Raw genomic sequence first — 24669 nt, 5'->3', positions numbered from 1 at the left:
CAACGAGACAGAAAGTTAACAAGGATATCCAGGAATTGAACTCAGCTCTACATAAAGTGGACCTAATAGACATCTACAGAACTCTCCACCCCAAGTCAACAGAATATACATTTTTTTCAGCACCACACCACACCTGTTCCAAAATTGACCACATAGTTGGAAGTAAAGCTCTCCTCAGCAAATGTAAAAGAACAGAAATTATAACAAACTGTCTCTCAGACCACAGTGCAATCAAACTAGAACTCAGGATTAAGAAACTCACTCAAAACCGCTCAACTACATGGAAACTGAACAATCTGCTCCTGAATGACTATTGGGTACATAATGAAATGAAGGCAGAAATAAAGATGTTCTTTGAAACCAATGAGAACAAAGACACAACATACCAGAATCTCTGGGACACATTCAAAGCAGTGTGTAGAGGGAAATTTATAGCACTAAATGCCCACAAGAGAAAGCAGGAAAGATCCAAAATTGACACCCTAACATCATAATTAAAAGAACTAGAAAAGCAAGAGCAAACACATTCAAAAGCTAGCAGAAGGCTAGAAATAACTAAAATCAGAGCAGAACTGAAGGAAATAGAGACACAAAAAACCCTTCAAAAAATTAATGAATCCAGGAGCTGGTTTTTTGAAAAGATCAACAAAATTGATAGACCGCTAGCAAGACTAATAAAGAAGAAAAGAGAGAAGAATCAAATAGATGCAATAAAAAATGAAAAAGGGGTATCACCACCGATCCCACAGAAATACCATCTACCATCAGAGAATACTACAAACACCTCTATGCAAATAAACTAGAAAATCTAGAAGAAATGGGTAAATTCCTCGACAAAGACACCCTCCCATGTCTAAATCAGGAAGAAGTTGAATCTCTGAATAGACCAATAACAGGCTCTGAAACTGTGGCAATAATCAATAGCTTACCAACCAAAAAGAGTCCAGGACCTGATGGATTCACAGCTGAATTCTACCAGAGGTACAAGGAGGAACTGGTACCATTCCTTTTGAAACTATTCCAATCGATAGAAAAAGAGAGAATCCTCTCTAACACATTTTATGAAGCCAGCATCATCCTGATACCAAAGCCTGGCAGAGACATAACCAAAAAAGAGAATTTCAGACCAATATCCTTGATGAACATTGATGCAAAAATCATCAATAAAACACTGGCAAACTGAATCCAGCAGCACATCAAAAAGCTTATCCACCATAATCAGGTGGGCTTCATCCCTGGGATGCAAGGCTGGTTCAACATACGCAAATCAATAAATATAATCCAGCATATAAACAGAACCAAAGACAAAAACCACATGATTATCTCAATAGATGCAGAAAAGGCCTTTGACAAAATTCAACAACACTTCATGCTAAAAACTCTCAATAAATTAGGTATTGATGGGACGTATCTCAAAATAATAAGAGCTATCTACGACAAACCCACAGCCAATATCATACTGAATGGGCAAAAACTGGAAGCATTCCTTCTGAAAACTGGCACAAGACAGGGATGCCCTCTCTCACCGCTCCTATTCAACATAGTGCTGGAAGTTCTGGCCAGAGCAATCAGGCAGGAGAAGGAAATAAAGGGTATTCAATTAGGAAAAGGGGAAGTCAAATTGTCCCTGTTTGCAGATGACATAATTGTATATCTAGAAAACCCCATTGTCTCAGCCCAAAATCTCCATAAGCTGATTAGCAACTTCAGCAAAGTCTCAGGATACAAAATCAATGTACAAAAATCACAAGCATTCTTGTACACCAATAACAGACAAACAGAGAGCCAAATCATGAGTGAACTCCCATTCACAATTGCTTCAAAGAGAATAAAATACCTAGGAATCCAACTTACAAGGGATGTGAAGGACCTCTTCAAGGAGAACTACAAACCACTGCTCAATGAAATAAAAGAGGATACAAACAAATGGAAGAACATTCCATGCTCATGGGTTGGAAGAATCAATATCGTGAAAATGGCCATACTGCCCAAGGTAATTTACAGATTCAATGCCATCCCCATCAAGCTACCAATGATTTTCTTCAAAGAATTGGAAAAAACTACTTTAAAGTTCATATGGAACCAAAAAAGAGCCCGCATCGCCAAGTCAATCCTAAGCCAAAAGAACAAAGCTGGAGGCATCACGCTACCTGACTTTAAACTATACTACAAGGCTACAGTAACCAAAACAGCATGGTACTGGTACCACAACAGAGACATAGATCAATGGAACAGAACAGAGCCCTCAGAAATGATGCCGCATATCTACAACTATCTGATCTTTGACAAACCTGACAAAAACAAGAAATGGGGAAAGGATTCCCTATTTAATAAATGGTGCTGGGAAAACTGGCTAGCCATATGTAGAAAGCTGAAACTGGATCCCTTCCTTACACCTTATACAAAAATTAATTCAAGATGGATTAAAGACTTAAATGTTAGACCTAAAACCATTAAAATCCTACAAGAAAACCTAGGCAATACCATTCAGGACACAGGCGTGGGCAAGGACTTCATGTCTAAAACACCAAAAGCAATGGCAACAAAAGCCAAAATTGACAAATGGGATCTAATTAAACTAAAGAGCTTCTGCACAGCAAAAGAAACTACCATCAGAGTGAACAGGCAACCTACAGAATGGGAGAAAATTTTTGCAACCTACTCATCTGACAAAGGGCTAATATCCAGAATCTACAAAGAACTCAAAGAAATTTACAAGAAAAAAACAAACAACACCATCAAAAAGTGGGCAAAGGACATGAACAGACACTTCTCAAAAGAAGACATTTATGCAGCCAAAAAACACATGAAGAAATGCTCATCATCACTGGCCATCAGAGAAATGCAAATCAAAACCACATTGAGATACCATCTCACACCAGTTAGAATGGCCATCATTAAAATGTCAGGAAACAACAGGTGCTGGAGAGGATGTGGAGAAATAGGAACACTTTTACACTGTTGGTGGGACTGTAAACTAGTTCAACCATTGTGGAAGTCAGTGTGGCGATTCCTCAGGGATCTAGAACTAGAAATACCATTTGACCCAGCCATCCCATTACTGGGTATATACCCAAAGGACTATAAATCATGCTGCTATAAAGACACATGCACACGTATGTTTATTGCAGCACTATTCACAATAGCAAAGAGTTGGAACCAACCCAAATGTCCAACAACAATAGACTGGATTAAGAAAATGTGGCACATATACACCATGGAATACTATGCAGCCATATAAAATGATGAGTTCCTGTCCTTTGTAGGGACATGGATGAAACTGGAAAACATCATTCTCAGTAAAGTATCACAAGGACAAAAAACCAAACACCACATGTTCTCACTCATAGGTGGGAATTGAACAATGAGAACTCATGGACACAGGAAGGGGAACATCACACTCCAGGGACTGTTGTGGGGTGGGGGGAGGGGGGAGGGACAGCATTAGGAGATATACCTAATGCTAAATGACGAGTTAATGGGTCCAGGAAATCAACATGGCAGATGGATACATATGTAACAAACCTGCACATTGTGCACATGTACCCTAAAACCTAAAGTATAATAAAAAAAAAAAAAAACATCAGATCTTGTAAGACTCATTCATTATAAGGAGAACAGCATGGGGGAAACAGCCCCCATGATTCAATTACCCCCACCTGGTCCTGCACTTGACATGTGGAGATTATGAGGATTACAATTCACGGTAAGATTTTCTTGGGGCACAGAGCCAAACCATATCAGATGATAACCGTAGATCTATATGAGCATTGTTAGTAAAGTTTACTGTGAACAAACTTAATTATTTTGCAACATCTAAGCTTTATAAATGTCTTGGGGTAACAATGTATGATAAAAAAGTAGAGCTAGTGAATTAACCAATTTGTAAATATATTTTTTTGGTTATAATTGATAGAAAAGATATGTCTTGGACATAGAATTATTAAACTGCCTCTGAGTAGTGTGTGTAAGGATTTGTTCATTAGGTTGGCATCAGAAGGGCAGAAGCAAATACAAAGGGAAAGATGTATGCAGATGTTTTCATATTTACATTTTGACAATAGCCATTGAGGTATGTGCATCTCTTGTGGTTGTACTATAGGAATACATTAATTAATTCAGTGGAAACATACATTCTTATTAATATTTTAATGGTATAGATCTGCTAATGAATTCTCTTAGAAACATACTTAGTATATTCTGTTGCATTATGTTTCATTTTAAATTGAGCATTAAGAAAATACAGTATTTTAATTTGAACTCTTTCTTTTTTTTTTGAGACAGAGTCTCGCTCTGTCGCCCAGGCTGGAGTGCAGTGGCGCAATCTCTGCTCACTGCAAGCTCCGCCTCCCGGGTTCACGCCATTCTCCTGTCTCAGCCTCTCCGAGTAGCTGGGACTACAGGTGCCCAGCACCACGCCCAGCTAATTTTTTTGTATTTTTTAGTAGAGACGGGGTTTCACCGTGGTCTTGGTTTCCTGACCTCGTGATCCGCCCGCCTCGGCCTCCCAAAGTGCTGGGATTACAAGCATGAGCCACCGGGCCTGGCCTGAACTCTTTCAATGCTTTTATCTATAAGCATGTTGTCATTTTTGTCTTCTATGAAATTTTTACCCCAAGAAAGGCAGAATTATGTTTTTGTTTCCTTTTTTCCAACAGATTAAGTTGGTGTGGTGTATTTTATTTTTGTTTGTTTGAGTTGGAGTCTTACTCTGTCGCCCAGGCTGAAGTGCAGTGGCACAATCTCGGCTCACTGCAGCCTCTGCCTCCTGGGTTCAAGCAATTCTCCTGCCTCAGTCTCCCAAGTAGCTGGGATTACAGGTACCCCAAACCACACCAGGCTGATTTTGTATATTTACGAGAGACGGGGTTTCTCCATGTTTAACAGGCTGCTCTCAAACTCCTGACCTCAGGTGATCTGCCCAGCCTCCCAAAGTGCTGGGATTACAGGCATGAGCCACTGAGCCTGGCAATGGTGTGGTGTATTCTTGGTTATCAAAATACTCCTGTAGCTTTGGGACTTTTGATTGGTAAATATTCATGATATTCATTGTAAGTATTTAGTATATATCATGAAAAACCATGATGCATACCATACAATCTCAATCCCATAAAATTGGATGTTGTGTCTGTACACAAACGGGACCTAGTAGGACATATCAAGCTGTAAACTGCTTGTGATTGTGGATGGCTTTGTTCTTTGCTTCTTGTGTTTTTTAGTTTCCTATTATGCACATGTTAACTTTTAAAAAATAAGGATTATTTTTAAAGCCTGGGGAAAAAACTAGTACTAAGAGGGAAGTTTATAGCAACAAATGCCTTCATTGGAAAATTGAAAAATTTTGAACAAGCAACCTCATGAATGCACCTCAAGTAATTAGAAAAGCAAGAACAAACCAAACTAAAAATTATTAGCAGAGAAGGAATAATAAAGATCCAAACAGAAATAAATAAAATTGAAGCTAAAATAATAGAAAAGGTCAACATAATAAAAAGTTCATTTTTTTAAAAGAAAAATCAACAAATCTTTAGCTAGACTACAAAAGACAAAAGAAGATACAAATAAGTAAGATCAGAGATGAAAAAGGAAACATTACAGCTGATATGACAGAAATACAGAGAATACTTAGTGATAATTGTGAACAACTATATGCCAACAAATTGAAACAGCTAAGTAAAATGGATACATTCCTGGGCACATAAAACCTACAAAGACGGAATAATGAGGAAATAAAAAATCTGAAAAGACCAATAATCAGAAACAAGACTGAATCAGTACTAAAAAAAATTTCCAACTAAGAAAAGTCCAGGAGTAAAAGACTTCACTGCTAAGCTTTATTAAACTTTTAAAGAAGAATTAATACCAATTCTTCTCAAACTCTTCTAAAAAACTGAAGGCAAGAGAATTCTTCCAAACTTATTAGATGAAACCAGCATTATTCTGTTACAAACACTAGACAAGAAGGCAGCACAAAATAAAATTATATGCCTATATTTCTGATGAACACAGATGCAAAAATTCTCAACACAACACTAGCAAACCAACTCCAACAGCACATTAAGAAGATTATATGCCATGATCAAGTGGGATTTATTCCAGGGATGCAAAGGTGATTCAATATATGCAAATCAATAAACATGATACATCACATCAACAGAATCAAGGACAAAAATCATGTGGTCATTAATAGATGCGGAAAGAGCATTTGATGGAATTCAACATCTCTTCATAATAAAAACTCTCAACAATTAGGTACAGAAGGAATATACCTCAAACTATGTATTCTTTTGGCCATATGTGACAAACCCACAGCTACCATACGGAATAAGAAAAAGTTGAAAGCCTTTACTCTAAGACAAGAATGCCCACTTTCACTACTTTTATTCACCAACATAGTACTAAAAGTCCTAACCAGAACAGTTAGTCAAGAGAAAGAAATAAAGGGCATCCAAATTGGAAAGGAAGAAGTCAAATTGTCCTTATTTGGAAATGTTATAATCTTATATTTAGAAAATTCTAAAGATGCTGCCAAAAAATAGAATTGAAATAAATTCAATAAAGTTTCAAGTGACAAAATCAACATACAAAACTTAGTAGTATTTCTATACATTAATAGCAAACATTCTGAAAAAGAAATCAAGAAAACAATCCTGTTTGCAATAACTATAAAAAGCCCTAAGAATAAACTTAACCAAAAGAGAAGAAAGATATCTACAGTAAAACACTAATGGAAGAAATTTAAGAGGACATGAATTGGAAGAATTAATATTGTTAAAATGTCTATGCTTTCCAAAACAATCTACAGATTAAATGTAATCTTTACCAAAATAACATGACAATCCTCCCCAAAAAATAGAAAAAAAATCCTAAAATTCATATGGAACCGAAAAGAGCCCTAATAGCCAAAGCAATCTTGAATAAAAAGAACAAAGCTGGAGGCATCCCATTACCTGACTTGAAAATATAATACAAAGCTATAGTAACAAAAGCAGCATGATACTGTCCTAAAAATAGACACATAAGGTCAATAGAGGACCCAGAAATCAGAGAACAGAATAGAGGAGCCAGAAATAAATCCACACATTTGTAGCCAACTAATTTGTGACAAAGGCATCAATAACATACATTGGAAAAGGGACAGTCTCTTCAATAAATGGTGCTGGGAAAACAATGTCTATATGAACACAGAAGAATGAATCTAAACCCCAATCTTTCACCATATATAAAAATCAGATCAAAATGGATTAAAACTTAAATGTAGGGCCCAGAACTACAAAACTACTAAAAGAAAATGAAGAGTAAACTCTTTAGAACATTGGTCTGGGCAAATATTTTTGGGTAAGACCTGAAAAATATAGATAGCAGAAGGAAAAATAGACAAATGAAATACATCAAACTGAAAAGCTTCTACACTGTAAAGGAAACTCTGTTGATTGCAACAGAGCGTAGAGACAGCCTTCGGAATGGGAGAAAATATCTGCAAACTATCCATCAGACAAGGGATTAATATCTAGAGAATATGAGAAACTCAACTCAGTAGCGAAAACCAAATAATCTGATTAAAAAATGAGCAAATGGGCCAGGCGCGGTGGCTCATGCCTGTAATCCCAGCACTTTGGGAGGCCGAGGTGGGCGGATCACGAGGTCAGGAGTTCAAGACCATCCTTGCTAACACAGTGAAACCCTGTCTCTACTAAAAATACAAAAAAATTAGCTGGGCGTGGTGGCAGGTGCCTGTAGTCCCAGCTACTTGGGAGGCTGAGGCAGGAGAATGGTGTGAACCCGGGAGGCGGAGCTTGCAGCCAGCCAAGATCGCACCACTGCACTCCAGCCTGGGAGACAGAGCGTGACTCAAAAAAAAAAAAAAGAGCAAATGACCTGAGTAGCCATTTCTCAAAAGAAGACATACAAATGGCCAAAAGCATATGAAAAAAATGTTCAACATCAGTAATTATGAGAAAAATGCAAATCGAAAACACAAGGTATCATCTTACCCCAGTTAAAATGGCTACTATAAAAAAGACCAAAAAAAAAAAAAAATATAGCCATTATAGAAAACAGAATGGAGGTTCCTCAAAAACTCAGAAGTAGAAATGTTATATGATCCAGTAATCTCACTACTGGGTATGTATCCAAAGGAAAGAAAATCAGTGCATCAAAGAGATATTTGCACTCCCATGTTTATTGCAGCACTATTCACAACAGCCAAGGCATGGAATCAACCTTACTGTTGACCAATATATGCATAGTTAAATAAAATGTAATATATATACACAATGGAATATTTTTCAGCATTAAAAATAATAGAATCATGTAACTTGTGGCAACTTAAGTGAGCCTGGAAAAAAGTATGTTAATTTAAATAAGCCAGACACAGTAAAACAAATACCACATATTCTCACTTATATGTGGAAGCTAAGAAAATTGATACCATAGAAGTAGAGAGCAGAATAGTGGTTACCAGAGGCTGGGAAGAAGAATAGGGGAGGCAAAGATAGGGAGAGATTGGTAAATGGATACAAAATTACAGTTAGATAGAAACAAGTTATAGTGTTCTGTAGCACAGTAAGGTGGCTAGAGTTAACAATAATTTTTTATACATTTCAAAATAACTAGAAGAGAAAATTTTGAATAGTCCCAATATGAAAAAAGATAAATGTTTGAGATAATGGATATCCCAATTACCGTGATTTGATTATTACACACTGTACGTATGTATCAAAATATCAGATGTATCTTATAAATATGTACAATTATTATGTATCAACTAAAAATTTAAAATACAAAAAAACTGACAAACTTTTCTGAAGCATTTGTAAAATTTTACCCTCCCCCTAATGATGAATGAGAGTTCTATTGTTCTACATCCTCTCCAACGCTTATTCTCCATATTTTAAATTTAGCTATTGTCCTGTGGTATCTCACTAAAGTTTCCATTTGCATTTCCCTTAGAACTAAAGATGTTGAGCATATTTCCAGGTACTGTTTGGCGATTTATTTTTTCCTTCAATAAAGAAAGCTGCTCAAAACTTTCCCCCATTTTTTAATTGATTTGCCTTCTAATTTATTGAGCTATATGAATTATCAAATATTTTCATTATGAATTTTCTCAGAGAAATGTATTACACATATTTTCTCCCAGTCTGTGGCTTGGTTTTTCATTTTCTTAACAGTATTGTTTGAAAAGTAGCAGATTTCAATTTCTATGAAATACAAATTATCAATTTTTTAATTTATAGTTGGTGCTTTTATTATCTTATCGAAATATAACCTTTACCTATCCAAGTCATAACAATTTTTCTTCTCTATTTTCTTTTAGAATGTTGATAATTTTAGTTTTTATATTTAGATGTATGATGCATTTTAAGTTAATTTTGTTGTTGGTATGAAGCAAAGATCAAGGTTCACTTTATTCCATGTGGATATTTGGTGGCTTCAGCACTGTCTATGGAAAGGCTATCTTTTTCACATAGAACTATTTTTGCACCTTTGTAAAAAGATCAAGTGGCTATTTATGTGTGTACTAAAGGTTACTGGTTAAGAACTCAGCCACTGGAATGTGATTATCTGAGTTTAAATCCTGTTTCAACCACTTATAGGATGGTGACCAGCCTCAGTTTACTCATTTTGTTCCAAGCAGAAATAAGGGAGAAGAGCTAATGTTAAAAGGCCCTCAGTAATATGACTTCCCTAAATCTACAAATCTAGGTTTGTGGAAGAGCTGGGATTTGAGCCCAAGTCATTTGACTTTCTGTTTATAACTAATTGGACTTTAGTACACTGCATTTTTTAAATGATTCTTTCAAATCCTTTTCACAACTTTGGAAAAATGCTTACACTTCCTCAAGTTGACTTTTCATGCACTTACATGTGAAAAAAGCAAGCTATTTACCTCTTCATGGGAAAAAAATCCTACCCTTTATAATTTCTACAGAAGAATTTTAAGCCCAAAATATTAACTTAGGATTTCCAGAATATAATACTTATTTTTGATTACTCATTTCATGTATCTCTTCTGTTTTTTTGTGTTATCATTGTCTAGTAGTTTAAGATAACAAGCTCCAGTAGATTCAGATATGAAAGTATTCCAAACAAATAAATAAAATTGATTAATAATTGATGCAAGTAGCTACTGTTACTTTGGAAGTAGTATGGCCTTTAAAATTCTTTAGATAAAGATAACTCATCTCTAACTCCAGGATTGTGAGCTTCTAAATAAAAGCTAAAAGCCTGGAGTGTCAAATAATCCCAGAGAATTTCACCAAAAGAAAGAAAGAAGCAGGAGGAGGAGAAAGAGAAGGAGGAGGAGGAGAAGGAGGAGGAGAAGAAGGAAGAGGAGGAGGAGAAGAAGGAGGAGGACGAGGAGGAGGAGAAGGAGGAGGAGAAGGAGGAGGAGAAGGAGGAGGAGAAGAAGGAAGAGGAGGAGGAGAAGAAGGAGGAGGACGAGGAGAAGGAGGAGGAGAAGGAGGAGGAGAAGGAGGAGGAGAAGGAGGAGGAGAAGGAGGAGGAGGAGGAAAGGAGGAGGAGGAGAAGAAGGAGGAGGATGAGGAAAAGGAATAAGATGAGAAGGAGGAGGACGAGGAGAAGGAGGAGGAGGACAAGGAGGAGGAGAATGAGGAGGAGGATGAGGAGGAGGAGGATGACAAGGAGGCGGATGAGGAGAAGGAGGAGGAGGAGGACAAGGAGAAGGAGGAGGATGAGAAGGAAGAGGATGAGAAGGAGGAAGAAAAGGAGGAGAAGGAGAAGGAGAAGGAGGAGGATGAGGAGAACGAGAAGGAGGAGGAGAAGGAGGAGGATGAGGAGGAGAAGGAGGAGGATGAGGAGGGGGATGAGAAGGAGGAGAAGATAAGGATAAGGAGGAGGAGAAGGAGGAGGAGAAGGAGGAGAAGGAGGAGAAGCAGAAGGAGGAGGAGGAGGAGGAGAAGGAGGAGAAGAAGAAGGAGGATGAGAAGGAGGAGAAGAAGGAAGAGGAGGAGGAGGAAGAGGAGAAGGAGGGGGGGAGAAGGAGAAGAAGAAGGAGAAGAGACAACAGAGTCAGAGTCCCTTTCACACTAGGATTTCTCTCTTTCATTCTGGAAGTTTTACTTCTAATTTTACAAAGGACTTCATTGAAGCCAAGCGAAAAGTTGAACTTGTGACAAGAGTGTGTATGCTGTGAGAATGAAACTGTACTCTAAGCAAACTTGGTTTGGCAAAGTATGTAAGAGGCCACAACATAACTTTTTTTTTGACATTTGAGGTATCTACTTTTTTCTTTGAAAAACATGGACTCAAAAATTTAAACAAGAGTCCATTACATTTTGAAAACTTCTCTCTTGCAAAGATAAAGTGTCATATAGGAGAACTTTGCTTCCCTTAACACAGCAGAACACAGAACCTCTATGGCCAGTCTACAGATTTGAGGAGGTAATATGAAAAGGTGGTTATCTAATTCTAAGTGTTTGATTCTGATCTGCCTGAGTTTCCCCTTCTCAGGTCTTTCTCACTGGGGCCCCGATTCATATTGTCATGCTGACTTCATTGATTCTTGGAGTTAGTTTTAGTTTGGATCCCATGGAGATTAAAACCATAAAACACAAGAAAATTCAGATGCATGCTACAACACGGATGACCCTTGAGGATCTTATGCTAAATGAATTAATTCAGTCACAAAAGGACAAATATTGTATGATCTTCTTCATATTAAGTACCTAGTTAGTCAAATTTTTAGCAACAAAGGGTAAAATGGATGTTGCCAAAGGCTGGAAGAATAGAGAGTTACTGTTTAATGGGCACAGAGTTTTACTTTGGGAAGATAAAAAGTGCATGGAAAACCCCCTACCTCAGGTTTTTCTTAATGCAATCGAAACATCATGCGATATTTTAAAAAATTATCTAATAAAAAGAAGAGAACAGACATACACACACACCCAAGAAATAGTGTTATAGAAACAGCTTAGTTTGCAAAGTCTTATAAAACTTTCTCTTTGCTTGAATCTTGTACTTCCTAAAATACGTTCACCTCTAGGCAGAGTATCTCCTGTCACCTGACATCTGGGAGTTCCTTCTGAAGCACTTCAGCTTCATATAGTTAAAAGCAGAGACACAGTTTCCCAGTTGGTAGCTCGCAAAGTTATCTCTCACTCAGTTTGAGAAATGAGTGGAGACAATGGGTACCAACAGAGATTGTAGCTTTATATAGGCTCACCCCATACAGCAATTAACCTCCACATAGCCACACATACAGCAACAACATAGTCCTGTCAAAAACTCCCAACAATAGGTAGCAAAATCATATAACTGTCATTTATGAAACTCCTATTATGTGCCAAGCAGTATACTAGGTTCTTTACATGCTAAATTTTATTTAAGGCAAAAACTACATGATATTTAAAGTAATATTCTTTAAATACCTACGAATGGATTTCACTTCTTTTTTAGAACTCAAAGTTTAAAAATTTTCTTATTGTGGTAAAATATGCATAAAATAAAATTTACCAGTCTAACAATTTTCACATATATAGTTCAGTGCCATTAAGTACATTCACATTGTTGTATTATTATGACCATCACCATCACTCACACTCAGAAAATTTTTATCTTTCCAAAGTAAAACATTGGACCCATTAAACAATAACTGTCCATTCTTCTAGCCTTTGGCAACAACCATTTCACCTGTTGTTTCTGAAATTTTGACTAATTTAGGTACCTAATATCAGGGGGATCATACAATATTTATCTTTTTATGACTGACTTATTTCATTTGGCATAAGGTCCTCAAGGTTTATCCATGTTGTAGCATGCATGTGAATTTCCTTGCATTTTATGGTTAAATAATATTTCATTGTATGTATATATTACATTTTGTTTATTTATTCATCTGTTCATGGACACTTGTGTTGCTTCCACCTTTTGACTATTGTGAATGATGCTGCTATGAACATGGTTGTGCAGAAGTCAAAGTTTTAATAGTTCAGGAACTGTATTTATTTGAAAGCTTGTTTATAGGAGACATAAGACCCAGTGTTTCTTAGACCAGTAGAATGATCATGATTAACATTAATTGATTGCACATTTCAAAATAGCTAGAAGAGAATAATTCAAATATTCCTATTGCAAAGAAAAATAAATGTTTAAAGTGATGGATATTCTAATTACTCTGAGTTGATTAAATGAGTGTAGCAAATTATCACATGTACAGCAAAAATATGTACAGCTATTATCTATCAATAAAATTAATTTTTAAAAATCTGGCAATAAACTTCTTTCACAGATATTTAGTGATTCCTGCATTTCTTTAAATAGTTAAGTGTAAAATTAGTGGTCTCCTTTACAGCTCACACTTAAACCACTTCAATACTTACAAACAGATAATAGCATTCTTAGGGAAAGCAAAAAGGGAATATCTGGAAATACTTAAATTGAACTTGACATATAATTTATTTTTAATCAAAATATGTTAAAATGTTAAAATGTTATTAATGTCATGAAAACATATTATTTAAAAAACTGCGACTAAAGAAGATCTTATAATAAAAACATATCACTTCTTTCCACATTCAGTCCCTCAACAACTATTTTTAAAGGTTTTAGCTAGTTTGTTCTGGTAGAGAATGCCATGTCTCTAAATACTGTGTTTGAACCAAGTTTCTAAAAAATTATTTATACATATGAAATTAACCCCTACAGAATTTCTGTATAATGACTGATAATCCAGTCCCCTTATACTTGTCTACCACTTCTGTTCTATAATCATAATTAAGTCATCTGGACTTGTTGATACGAAATATATGTAAATAACTAACTGCATTTACCTAACCTATGAAAATACTGTTTACTGAAGACAGAAGTATTATATGATCATAATATTTCTTCTTTTACAGGTTTTGGCTTACTTAGAGTTTTAATTTAATTTTCCAATTATAACTTTATTTTATCCTTCTTTTTTTTAATTTAACTATTTTCCCAAAGACCAGTGATCTAGGACCCCTCAACTCAGGTTTTTCTCTGTCTATTTTATTCCCTGGTTGAACTTGTTATTTGCTGGAACATGTGTCTTCCCTCATTATAGGTTTATTCACTTGTTTTGTTGATGCATGTCTTCAGAGAACTTCCTAAGGAAGATTGTAAAAGAGAATTTTCTGAGCTTTTACATACATAAAAGTGGTTTTGTCTTCTACCCTAACACATGATTGGTAGTTTTTCTGGATATAGAATTCCAGGTTGAAAATTGTATTACTTCAGAGTTTCCTCTGCCTTTTAAGTGTTGCTGATGACAAAGATGGTCCCAATCTGATGATTATTATTCATAGTGATTTGGTTTTTCCAATAGGAAACTTTTAACTAGACTTTCTAAATTTTCTAACGATGTACTTAGCTGTGTGGGGGTGTGTGTGTGTGATTTTACAGAACACTTGCAGAACTGCTTCAGATTGAAAATTCAACCTTCAAATCAGGAAAATTCTCTATTATTTCTTTGAGAATTTCTTGCTTTCTATTTTTCTCTATTCTTTTTTCTGTAACATATTAGTAATTGGTGTCATTTTCCATGTTTATTTTCATTTTTCTTATATTACCCATCTGTTATACTTATTTCTATTTTCTTAGATATTTGTTTTATTTTATGTTTCAAACTTTGTATTAAATTCACTACTTCACTTACCATATTTAAAATTCCTAAGAACTTATTTTTGTCCCCTAACTGATCCTTCCTCACAGCATTCTTTTTTTATTATAAAATATCTTCCTTAATCTCTTTAAGAATACTAGGTTTTTAAAGTTCTCTTCCTTTTGAAATATGTTATAAGCTTTAATTTTAAAACAGTTTTAGGTTTACAGAAAATTGTGAAGATGGTACAGGGTATTTTCATACACCTGACCTCTGATTTTCCATCATTAAAAGAATATTTTACATTGGCAGGGTGTATTTTGTCGCAATTAATAGGACAATATTGATAACTATGACTAACTAAAGTACCTAAATCAAAGTACTGGTCATGCATTTTGTAGCATGTATCTCAATTAAGATTTATCTGAGAAATTGCTTTACGAATCTGAGTGCTCCTGTATTGGGTGCATATTTATTTAGGATAGTTAGCTCTTCTTGTTGCATTGATCTGTTTACCATTATGTAATGCCCTTCTATGTCTTTTTTGATCTTTGTTGGTTTAAAGTCTGTTTTATCAGAGACTGGGATTGCAACCCCTGCTTTTTTTTTTTTTTTTTTTTTTGCTTTCCATTTGCTTGGTGAATATTCTTCCATCCCTTTATTTTGAGCCTATGTGTGTCTTTGCACATAAGATGGGTCTCCTGAACACGGCACACTGATGGGTCTTGAATCTTTATCCAATTTGCTAGTATGTGTCTCTTAATTGGGGCATTTAGCCCATTTAAATTTAAGGTGAATATTGTTATGTATGAATTTGATCCTCTCCTTATGATGCTAGCTGATTATTTTGCCCCTTAGTTGATGCAGTTTCTTTATAGTGTTGAATGTCTTTACAATTTAGTATGTTTCTTCAGTGGCTGGTACCGGTTTTCACTTTCCATATTTAGTGCTTCCTTTAGGAGCTCTTGTAAAGCAGGCTTGGTGGTGACGAAATCTCTCAGCATTTGCTTGTCTGTAAAGGATTTTATTTCTCCTTTGCTTATGAAGCTTAGTTTGGCTGGATATGAAATTCTGGGTTGAAAATTTTTCTTTAAGAATGTTGAGATCTACAAAGAGACTTAGACTTCCACACAATAATAGTGGGAGATTTTAACACCCCACTGTCAATATTAGACAGACCAACAAGAGAGAAAATTAACAAGGATATTCAGGACTTGAACTCAGCTCTGGACCAAGCAGACCTAATAGACATCTACAGAACTCTCCACCCCAAATCAGCAGAATATACGTTCTTCTCAGCACCACATCACACTTATTCTAAAATTGACCACATAATTGGAAGCAAAACACTCCTCAGTAAATGCAAAAGAATGAAAATCATAACAAACAGTCTCTCAGACCACAGTGCAATCAAATTAGAACTCAGGATTAAGAAATTCGCTCAACTACATGGAAACTAAACAACCTGCTCCTCAGTGACTACTGGGTAAATAATGAAATTAAGGCAGACATAAAGCAGTTATTTCAAACCAATTAGAACAAAGACACAATGTACCAAACTCTCTGGGATACAGCTAAAGTGGTGTTAAGATGGAAATGTATAGCACTAAATGCCCACAGGAGAAAGCAGGAAAGACATAAAATTGACACCCTAATATCACAAAAGAACTAATGAAGCAAGAGCAAACAAATTCAAAAGCTAGCAGAAGACAAGAAATAACTAAGATCAGAGCGGAACTGAAGGAGATAGAGTCACAAAAATCCCTTCAAAAAATCAATGAATCCAAGAGCTGGTTTTTTGAAAAGATTAACAAAATAGATAGACTGCTATCCAGACTAATAAGAAGAAAATAGAGAAGAATCAAACAAACACAATAAAAAAATGATAAAGGGGATATCACCACTGATTCCACAGAAATACAAACTACCATCAGAGCTTACTATAAACACCTCTATGCAAATAAACTAGAAAATCTAGAAGAAATGGATAAATTCCTGGACACATACACCCTCCAAAGACTAAACCAGGAAGAAGTCAAATCCCTGAATAGACCAATAACCAGTTCTGAAATTGAGGCAGTAATTAATAGCCTACCAGGAACAAACAGATTCACAGCTGAATTCTTCCAAAAGTACAAAGAGGAGCTGGTACCATTCCTTCTGAAACTATCCAAACAATAGAAATAGAAGGACTCCTCCCTAACTCATATTATGAGGACAGCATCATCCTGATACTAAAACTTGGCAGCGACACAACGACAAGAAAAGAAAATTTCAGGCCAACATTCTTGATGAACATTGACGAGAAAATCCTCAACAAAATCCTGGCAAACTGAATCCAGCAGCACATTAAAAAACTTACCCACCATGATCAAGTCAGCTTCATTCCTGGGATACAAGCCTGGTTCAACATATGCAAATCAACAAATGTAATCCATCACATAAACATAACCAATGACAAAAACCACATGATTATCTCAATAGATGCAGAAAAGGCCTTAGATAAAATTCTACACCACTTCATGCTAAAATCTCTCAATAAACTAGGTATTGATGGAGCATGTCTCAAAATAATAAGAGCTATATATGACAAACCCACAGCTAATATAATTCTTAACGGGCAAAAGCTGGAAGCATTCCCTTTGAAAACCACACAAGACAAGGATGCCCTCTCTCACCATTCCTATTCAACATAGTATTGGAAGTTCTGGCCAGGGCAATCAGGCAAGAGAAAGAAATAAATGGTATTCAAATAGGAAGGGAGGAAGTTAAATTGTCTCTGTTTGCAGACGACATGCTTGTATATTTAGAAAACCCCATCATCTCTGCCCAAAATCTCCTTAATCTGATAGGCAACTTCAGCAAAGTCTCAGGATACAAAATCAATGTGCAAAAATCACAAGCATTCCTACACACCAATAATAGATAAACAGAGAACCAAATCATGAGTGAAGGCCCATTCACAATTGCTAAAAAGAGAATAAAATATCTAAGTATACAACTTAGAAGGGATGTAAACGACCTCTTCAAAAAGAATTACAAACCACTGCTCAAGGAAATAAGAGAGAAGACAAAAAAAAGGAAAAACATTCCATGCTCATGGATGGGAAAAATCAGTCTCATGAAAATGGCCATACTGCCCAAAGTAATTTATAGATTCAGTGCTATCCCCATCAAGCTGCCATTGACTTTCTTCACGGAATTAGAAAAAAAAAAAACTACTTTAAATTTCATATGGAACCAACAATGCACCAGTATAGCCATGACAATCCTAAGCAAAAAGAACAAAGCTGGAGGCTTCACACTACCTGACTTCAAACAATATTACAAGGCTACAGTAACCAAAACAGCATGGTATTGGTACCAAAACATATATATAGACCAATGGAACAGAACAGAGGCTTCAGAAATAATGCCACACATCTACAACCATCTGATCTTTGACAAACCTGACAAAAACAAGAAATGGGGAAAGGATTCCCTATTTAATAAATGGTGTTGGGACAACTGGCTAGCCATAGGCAGAAAACTGAAACTGGACCCCTTCCTTACACCTTATAAAAAAATTAATTCAAGATGGATTAAAGACTTAAATGCAAGACCTAAAACTATAAAAACCCTTGAAGAAAACCTAGGCAATACCATTCAGCACATAGGCATGGGCAAAAACTTCATGACTAAAACAACAGAAGCAATGACAACAAAAGCCAAAATTGACAAATGGGATCTAATTAAACTAAAGAGCTTCTGCACAGCAAAAAAACTATCATCAGAGTGAATGAGCAACTTACAGAAAGGGAGAAAAATTTTGCAATTTATCTATCTGATAAAGGGCTAATATCCAGAAACTACGAAAACTTAAACAAACTTACAAGAAAAAAACAAACAGCCCATCAAAAAGTGAGTGAAGGATATGAACAGACACATCTCAAAAGAAAAATAAACATATGAAAAAAAGCTCATTATCACTGGTCATTAGAGAAATGCAAATTAAAACTACAATGAGATACCAACTCATGCCAGTTAGAATGGTGATTATTAAAAAGTCAGGAAACAACGGATGCTGGAGAGGATGTGCAGAAATAGGAATGCTTTTACAATGTTGGTGGAAGTGTAAATTAGTTCAACCATTGCAGAAGACAGTGCGGTGATTCCTCAAGGATCTAGAACCAGAAATACCATTTGACCCAGCAATTCCATTGCTGGGTATATAATCAAAGAATTATAAATCGTTCTACTATAAATACACACGCACTCATATGTTTATTGAAACACTGTTCACAATAGCAAAGACTTGGAACCAACAAAAATGTCCATCAATTATAGACTGAATAGAGAAAATGTGGCACATATACACACCATGGAATACTATTTAGCTATATAAAGGATGAGTTCATGTCCTTTGCAGGAACATGGACGAAGCTGGAAACCATAATTCTCAGCAAACTAACACAGGAAAAGAATACCAAACACCGCATGTTCTCACTCATAAGTGGGAGTTGAACAACGAGAACACACGGACACAGGGAGGGGAACATCACACACCAGGGCCTGTGAGGGGTTGGGGAGCTAGGGGAGGGCTAGCATTAGGAGAAATACCTAATGTATATGACGGGTTGATGGGTGCAGCAAACCACCATGGCACGTATATACTTGTGTAACAAACCTGCACGTTCTGCACATGTATCCCAGATCTTTAAGTATAATAAAAAAAACTTGCATAACTTTTTTTTTTTTTTTTGAGACAGAGTCTTGCTTTGTCGCCCAGGCTGGAGTGCAGTGGCGCGATCTCCGCTCACTGCAAGCTCCACCTCCCGGGTTCACGCCATTCTCCTCCCTCAGCCTCCTGAGTAGCTAGAACTACAGGCGCCTGTTACCAGCCCCAGCTAATTTTTTGTATTTTTAGTAGAAATGGGGTTTCACCGTGTTAGCCAGGATGGTCTTGATCTCCTGACCTCATTATCTGCCCGCCTCTGCCTCCCAAAGTGCTGGGATTACAGGCGTGAGCCACCGCTTCCGGCAAAACTTGCATAACTTTTATGCAAGTTTTAAAAATACAAAATTTTCTCCCTAAAGTTAAAAAAAAGATTTATCTGATATTTTTCTCATAATTAGGCTAGAATTTTTGGGTTTTGGGAAGAAACCCATAGAGGTAGGAAGTCATACACTCATTACATCACATCAGAGATATTATGTCAACTTTATCATGTCAATATGATTTATTACGATTGACGTTAATCTTAAACACCCACCCGGTGCTGTGGCTCATGCTTTCTGGAACTACAAGGTACTTCTGGCTTATGTAGTATGTTTTATGCTATAGTCTTAGAATCAGCCATTTTCTCAAGGATCCCTGGTTCCTATTACTGGGGAGTGCTATTAGAAAACAAGTTCTGGATAGTAAATATATTCATTACTACTGGGGCACTGTTACTTTCAGATATATTCAGCTGGCAATGCAAGGAAATATATGTGTGAATACTAACCAAAGTTTATACATATATCTATAAATTATTCTGTATGCAACCACTCACTTCAACAGTGAGAAACTTAGCTCCCACTATCAGCTATATTTTTACTTAATTGTTCAATTCAATATATAGTGGTTTTAGATTTGTTATCCTGTACCTCCATGGTAATCAACATTATCGACCAGAAAACAATCTTATGTACTGTTTCTTCTGCCTTTACACTGTAAAAGTCCACGAGTTAGTTTTTACAAATGCATAGTGTCCTGCATATACCAATACAATATCATATAGAATAGTTTTATTACCCTGAAAGATTCCTTGTGTTTCACTTATTCAAACTTCCCACAAAAGTCTTAGCAACCACTAATCACAAAATTGAAATAATACAGTATGTAGCCTTTTCAGACTGGTTTCTTTCACTTAGCAATATGCATTTAAAATCCATCTACGTCATTTTATGCCTCAATTGTTCATTTCTTTTTATTGCTGAATACTAATTTATTTTATGTATAAACCAGTTTGTTTATCTATTCACCTATTGAGAGACATCATGGTTTGCTTCCATTTTTGCATTTAAGAATAAAGTATTATAAACATCCTTGTTCAGGTTTTTCTGTAGTTTTCAAATCAGTTTGGTAAATACCTCACAGCATGATTGCTGGATAGTATGATAAAGACTATGTTTAACTTTCTAAGAAACTGCTTGAGTACCTGTACCATTTTTGATTCCCAACTGAAATGAATGAGAGTTCTTTTTTTTGAGATGGAGTCTCTCTCTGTTGCCCAGGCTGGAGTGCAGTGGCACGATCTCAGCTCACTGCAAGCTCCACCTCCCAGGTTCATGCCATTCTCCTGCCTCAGCCTCCCAAGTAGCTGGGACTACAGGTGCCCACTACCACACCTGGCTAATTTTATTTTTTGTATTTTTTGGTAGAGACAGGGTTTCACCGTGTTACCCAGGATGGTCTCGATCTCCTGACCTCGTGATCCACCTGCCTCAGCCTCCCAAAATGCTGGGATTACAGGCGTGAGCCACCACGCCCAGCTGAGAGTTCTTATTATTCCATATTCTCATCAGCATTGGGGATTGTCAATGTTTTGGATTTTTGCCATTTAGCCAGAGGTCCAAAAAATGATAATTCTAATAGATATGTAGTGATATAGCATTATTGTGTTAATTTTTAATTACTTAATGAAAAATTATGTTAAGCATCTTTTCATATGCTTATTCTCCATTTGCATATTTCCTAGAGTGTCTATTCAGATTTTTAGCCCACTTCTTATTTAATTTTTTACTAATAAGTTTTAAGAGTTCTTGTATATTTTGGATACAAGTCATTTATAAGATATATAACCTTGATTGCTTTTTAACTCAAATTCAACAATGATACACTGGGCAACTACAATTAAAACTTTAGGGTACAAGTTACTTAGACTACAGAGATGATCTATTGTTCTTTTTCAAAAGGAGCTTATAATAAAATAAGGCATAAGACAAATAAAAGATAAACTAAAAATGGCCCTTTGGTGAAGAATGCACAACCACCAGTAAATGATGTAACCCACAAATGATACCAAAGTTCAGGGGAAAACAAGGCAGTGGGATAATATACCATCATAGAAAGACAGACGAGGTACAGATACAGTAGAATAAAAATTAATTATTTTGGAGGTGGTAGTAGAGAAAAAGAGTAATTGTCAAATAATCCTGCTTTAGAGCTGAAAATAGAAAGCCTGTTTGTAGTGGTAAGAAAAAATTGAGACTTTAGAATTAAAACTTTACTCTGCTTTTCTATGAGAATGACAAAAAATATACCAGTTGGAAAGTAAAAGCATAAATTGAGAAAATGACATCAGCAATATTGTGGAGCCCTCATCTCCTCACAGAAACACTAATATAAACAATCATCCATGCATGAAAAAATCCTTCACAAGAGCTCTTAATTTCAGGTAAGAGATTATAGCATCTGAGTGTTGGACATAAATGAGAAAGAATGAATTGAAGAAGGTGAAAAGGACAGTTTTATATTGCCTGTGACACTCTCTCCTAAGCCTATGCAGCACAGAACCAAGAGAAACATCCTCTGTGTGGGGAAGGAAAGTGGGCTAAGTATCCTACTTCACCCTGGACACTAGTACCAGGTCTATCCCAGTGAACCCTGGTGCTATCCCAACCATCTATGGCCCCAAGCTCCAGACTCTCCTTAAAGACTTAAGCTTCAGACTTGCCCCAGCACCACGCAAACTCTCATAGCTCAGATTCCAGATTGACTATGTGAATGAATCTTAAGATCTTGTTCATTCTCAAGGACCCAAACCCTAGCAAGCCAACCAATAGACTACAGCAGAATGCCTGCCTGTGAACTCCACCAACTGGCCTATCTAGAATATCTGGTGGGAGTGATTGGTGAAGAGCTGTTTCTTTTGGAGACAATGTATAAAGGCTGGAAGCTGTATCTACTTCTTCAAATGTGCAAGCACAAACACAAGCCCATAATGATCACAAATAATAAGGGAAACATGACACCAATAGGAATGAGGTAAAGCACAAGTAACTGAAGTTAAAAATCAAGATCTATGAATTGTCTAACAAAGAATTCAAAATAATCATCTTACACAAGTTCAGTGACCTACAAGAGAACACAGATGTACAATTAAACATAATCAGGAAAACAATATTTGAACAACATTAAAAGCTCAACAAAGAGAAAGAAACACTAAAGCAGAACCAAACGCAAATTCAGGAGCTAAAGAATACAATAACTGAACTGAAAAATATCATACAGAGTTTTAACAGCAGATTTGATAAAGCAGAAGAAAGAATCAATTTGCTGGAAAACAGATCATTTGAAATTACAATCAGAAGAACAATAAATAAATAATAAGAAGAAAGCCTATAGGACTTTTGGTATGACATCAAGTAAACCAAAGAATTACAAAATAGACAAAAATAAGTTTTAAAAAATTTAAGAAGACTGAAATAATATTAAGTATCTTTTCTACCACAATGGAATGAAACTAGAAATCAATAACATAAAAAATTGAAAACAAACAAATATGTAAAAATTAAAGCCCCGGGCAACAAATGGGTCAAAAAAATGAATCAAAAGGGAAATAAAAAATATTTTGAAGTAAATGAAAATGGAAACTTACAATATGCAGCAAAAACAGTTTTAAGAGGGAAGTTTAGGCTGGGCGTGGTGGCTCACACCTGTAATCTCAGCACTTTTGAGGCCAAGGCAGGTGGATCACCTGAGGTCAGGAGTTCGAGACCAGCATGACCAACATGTGAAACCTCGTCTCTACTAAAGATACACAAATTAGCTGGGTGTGGTTGCAGACGTCTGCAATCCCATCTACTTAGGAGGCTGAGGCAAGAGAATTGCTTGAACCTGAGAGGCGGAGGTTGTGGTGAGCCGAGATCACACCATCGCACTCCAGCCTGGGTGCCAGAGTGAGACACTGTCAGAAAAAAAAACAAACAAACAAAAAAAAACAAACAACGAAGTTTACAGTACAAACACCTGCATTAAGGAAAAAATAAAAAAATAGGCTGGGCGCAGTGGCTCACCCCTATAATCCCAGCACTCTGGGAGGCCGAGGCAGGTGGATCACCTGAGGTCAGGAGTTTGAGACCAGTCTGGTCAACATGGTGAAAACCCATCTCTACTATAAATAAAAAAATTATCTGGGCACAGTGGCAGGCGCCTGTAATCCCAGCTACTCAAGAGCCTGAAGTGGGAGGATCACTTGAACCCTGGAGCCGGAGGTTGCAGTGAGCGGAGATCATGCCAATGCACTCCAGCCTGGGCTACAAGAGTGAAACTCCATCTTGAGAAAAAAAAATGAACAATTTAAATTTATACCTCAAGAAATTATAAAAAGAAAATAAACTAAGCTAAAGAAAAGCAGATAAAACGAATTAAAATTAGAGCAGAAATAAATATATTGGAGACTAGAAAAACAATAGGAAAAATAAATAAAATTAAGAATTGAGTTTTGGAAAGATAAACAAAATTGACAAATTTTTAGCTAGACTAAGAAAAAAAGAGGGAGATTAAATAGAGTAGCCAGTAAACATTAGCTCTTCAATTGGATCACCCAGTAGGACATACTGGGATTCACCAAGGAAGCAACATGACCCATGGAGCTCAGAGAGGAATGAGACAGGACAGCCACCAACCTGGGACTGGCACAAAGCCAAAGGAGGCTCCCAACCATGGGGAAATGGTGAGTGAGCAAGAGGCCCCAGGGACTCGCTTTGGCCAGAGATCTTTACAATACTGGGCACAGGAGATCCCCACTGACCCCCTATCCCTGCGGCCTCCAGATATGCAAAGTTGCATGGAGTCTGGGCAGAGCTGCCACAGAGACCCACATGAAGCCCCAAGGGCCTTCGACCCCTGAGCACCCTGGCACCAACTGATGTAGCTCCACCAACAAGGTAGGCCAGGATATCTCACATACCTCGAGGAAGGGCTACATCCATAGTGCTAAGGAGTGGGCAGACTACAGGCCTTGCCTCCACTATACCTCATGAAGAAAAGCCCACTGGCCTGGGACCCTAGTGCAACCACCCCACTCCTGCCTTAGCATTTGGGCTGGCTGCAG

Source organism: Symphalangus syndactylus, chromosome 10 (assembly GCF_028878055.3).
Source record: "Symphalangus syndactylus isolate Jambi chromosome 10, NHGRI_mSymSyn1-v2.1_pri, whole genome shotgun sequence".
Taxonomy (NCBI): Eukaryota; Metazoa; Chordata; class Mammalia; order Primates; family Hylobatidae; genus Symphalangus; species Symphalangus syndactylus.
Note: the sequence above shows the minus strand (reverse complement) of the source record.